Raw genomic sequence first — 3,589 nt, 5'->3', positions numbered from 1 at the left:
GAAAGTCAGGGTCCAATAAAAATTGAAATATAATAACACAACAAAACCAAAAAAGAAAAAAAAAACACGGGGGCCTGTTAGTGTTTGAAGGTTGAAGCTGTGCGGTTTTACCACACAAGGTGGACTTGTTCCTTTCGTGAAGAAAATCTGCTGCCACAGCGTTTTCCAACCGGATACTGTGATCAGAAAGCGAGTTGAGAGACAGAGACAGATAGACAGAGAGAATTCAGAATCCTAAAAAACGTTGTTTTTTTTTTTATTGTAGGCCTTTTGACTGGTGCGTCAGTCATGCATAGTTCTTCGCACAAACACGCTAGTGCCCTCACACACACACACACACACACACACACACACATTCACTCACACCAACATGTCCTCATTCTCTCTCTGCAATAAATCGTGACATGCCAATGCTCAGTACATCTGATCAAAAAATAAAATAAAATAAAAAATGAAACAAAATAAACGTCTTTCATTCAATGACAAAATTAGCGACTATAATCAGAGAGGGAAAGAGAGAGAGGGAGAGAGAGAGAGAGAGGAAAGATTTAATATTGCAGGACCATCGTGATGTCTGTTAATTATTGCCCATTACGCCATCTGGCGTGTAGGGCAGCAACTAAGAACCACCACTCATGTCTGTGTCTGTTTTGAGCCTGTCTCTGAACCGTATGCCGGGTGTGCTCAATGTTCTTCTTCGTCTTCTTCTTCTTCTTCTTCTGCGTTCGTGGGCTGCAACTCCCACGTTCACTCGGGTATACGCGAGTGGGCTTTTACGTGTATGACCGTTTTTAACCCGCCATGTAGGCAGCCATACTCCACTTTCGGGGGTGTGCATGCTGGGTATGTTCTTTGTTTCCATAACCCACCGAACGCTGACATGGATTACATTACAGGATTTTTAACCTGCGTATTTGATCTTCTGCTTGCGTATACACACGAAGGGGGGTTCAGGCACTGGCAGGTCTGCACATATGTTGACCTGGGAGATAGGAAAAATCTCCACCCTTTACCCACCAGGCGCCGTCACCGTGATTCGAACCCGGGACCCTCAGATTGAAAGTCCAACGCTTTAACCATACGGCTATCGCGCCCGTCGTGCTCAATGTTCAATATGTATATTGTTCACATGCAAAATATTACACAGGCACAATGGTTTTTATTTTCATTATTATTGATATGATGATTATGATTATTATTATTAACGTACGTGTCAATTTGATGAAGCGAGGAAAAGAAATCCGCATTTAATCTTCCAATACCATTCATTGTCCTTGCATTCTGATGTCTCTAAAAAAAAAAAAAAAAGAAGAAGAAAAGCCAAAGCCTTATTAATTGTAAATTCTTTGAATAGATTAATCTCCACGGCTGCTCAAAAAAAAAAAAAAAAAAAAAAGAGAGAGAGAGAGAGAAAAGGAAACAATGTCTGCAATGACTGTCATTTACATGCAGTTGGAAAATGTGTATTTCAACATAATTGCAATTGTGTAGCGTCCACCAGCCGTCAAACGAAACAAACGTATTTAGTCCCATTCCTGAGCACGATATAAGCTGTAAGCTTGTTGTTTTTGCTCCGATGCCTATATGTACATGTATGACATGTTTCCTGAATAAAAGTTTTGTTTAAACCAAAGCCTTGCTCACAATACACAAAGAATGCAGTCAGAGTAGTTTCATTTTTCGTGTGATGCCAAAGCATTTTGAACGAGGAATACCCTGCCTACCGTGATACTTTTAAAAAAAATTCATTTATTTATTTATTTTGTGGCACAGATAAACAGAGACAGGAGCCGACATACTCGTAGTTCAAAGTCAGTGCACTTCATCGTCAACTTTATTTTAACACAATGGACGTGATGATGATGATGATGATGATTACATTTATAGTATCATTACAGTCCACCCGTTTCCAAATGTTAGTGCACATCAGTCTCAAACCCACCGTGTCTCTCGAAGGTCCGACCAGAACGTTGGGTTAAAATTCAGACATATGCTCCCATCCTCTCTCTCTCTCTCTCTCTCTCTCTCTCTTTCTCTCTTAAGCAGCAGGCGTGGTGTAGCGTGTATTATTAAGCATCAGTTCGGAAAGTTTCGACACCGTTGAAACAGAAACTGCATATCTCAGTAAGAATTCTTTTTGTCGTGTTCAGTAGATAACGTTGTTCCGGTGTGGGGGGAAAATGTGTTGAGATTTTCTTATCAAACTAGAGAGAGAGAGAGAGAGAGAGAGAGAGAGAGAGAGAGGGGCAGGGGACGGACGGACGAACGGACAGAGAGACAAGTGTAAATGGTATACTCTATACAAGCGCGTCAGTTTCATGTACAGTTCCCACGCTTTGAATGGGCCTCTTCTGCCTGCTGGCTCCATTGCTGCCAACTAGTGCGTGACAGACGACCAGAGACAGAGACAGAGAGAGAGAAGGAAAAAGAAGAAGTTAAAATGATTATAGTCCTGGGCCGGGGGAGGGGAGACCGCGAATTTGAAAGATGATATCGCCGGAATGTTGGCTCGGGGTTTTCAGACTTGTCTACACGTATTGTGGTCCCGGTTTGAAAAGGTCCTCCGCTGTGGTCTTTGACGCCCCCCCCCCTCCTCCCTCTCCCGCTCCCCCCCCCCCACGCCCCCTCCACCCTCTCCCTCTTCTTTCCCTCATTCTACCATCCACCCCCTTTACCCTACCCCTCCACACACACACACACACACACACACACACACACCCTACCACGACCACATTACCCTGCTCATGTGATTCTATATCTCTGTATGTCTGTGTTCGTTCTGTCCTTTCACTCTTGTTGTCGACTTTCTCTCCATTTCTTCCTCCATCCCCCCCCCCTCTCTCTCTTTCTCCTCCCTCTCAGATGGTTTATTTATTTAGGCCGTAGCCCCTATGAAGAAGGGACGGCAACAGCAAAATTTGCATAACGCCACTAGCAGTTAATTTCGACACAACTATCTCTTGGAATAATTGGAAACAAAAAGCTTTGTATACATACAACTATCGCATGATTATTATCGTGTTTTACCGTTTGCAAACTGTATCGAAATAGAACATGGATGTGTAAATGACATAATCTTTGAGATGATGTTTGCACAGTGATAGCTCAAAATGGGATATTTCAAAAGGGAATGATTTTCAGTGGCCTTGTGTTAAATACCCACCCCTCCCCCTTTCGCCCCATGTGGGGGTGGGGGGTGGGGGGAGTGGTTGTGTGCATGTGTGTGTGTGTGTGCTTGGGCTTACGGAGGCGGAGGGAGGGGAGGGGTGTACATATCTACGTGTTTACGCATGCACTTGTGTGCAACGAGACGTGCGCATTTCAATGTCGGTACATTTTTATACATGAAAGAGAGAAAGGTGGGAGGGGGTAGGGTGGGGGTGAGGAAAGAACAGGGTCAGGGGTGGTGGTGTGGTGGGGGTCGGGGGGTGGGGGGGGGCTGTTTACACACAAATGGAAGGCACGGGTGGATAACCTACCTACCTACCTACCCGATTGGTCTAAACGTTATTTTGAAGCACATTACTTGACAGGCATGGCTTGCTTTTGGGTGATCTTTATAGAGGCGATTTGCATGGAGGGTGGGGGG

This window comes from Babylonia areolata, chromosome 16 (assembly GCF_041734735.1).
Source record: "Babylonia areolata isolate BAREFJ2019XMU chromosome 16, ASM4173473v1, whole genome shotgun sequence".
NCBI classification, from domain to species: Eukaryota; Metazoa; Mollusca; class Gastropoda; order Neogastropoda; family Buccinidae; genus Babylonia; species Babylonia areolata.
Note: the sequence above shows the minus strand (reverse complement) of the source record.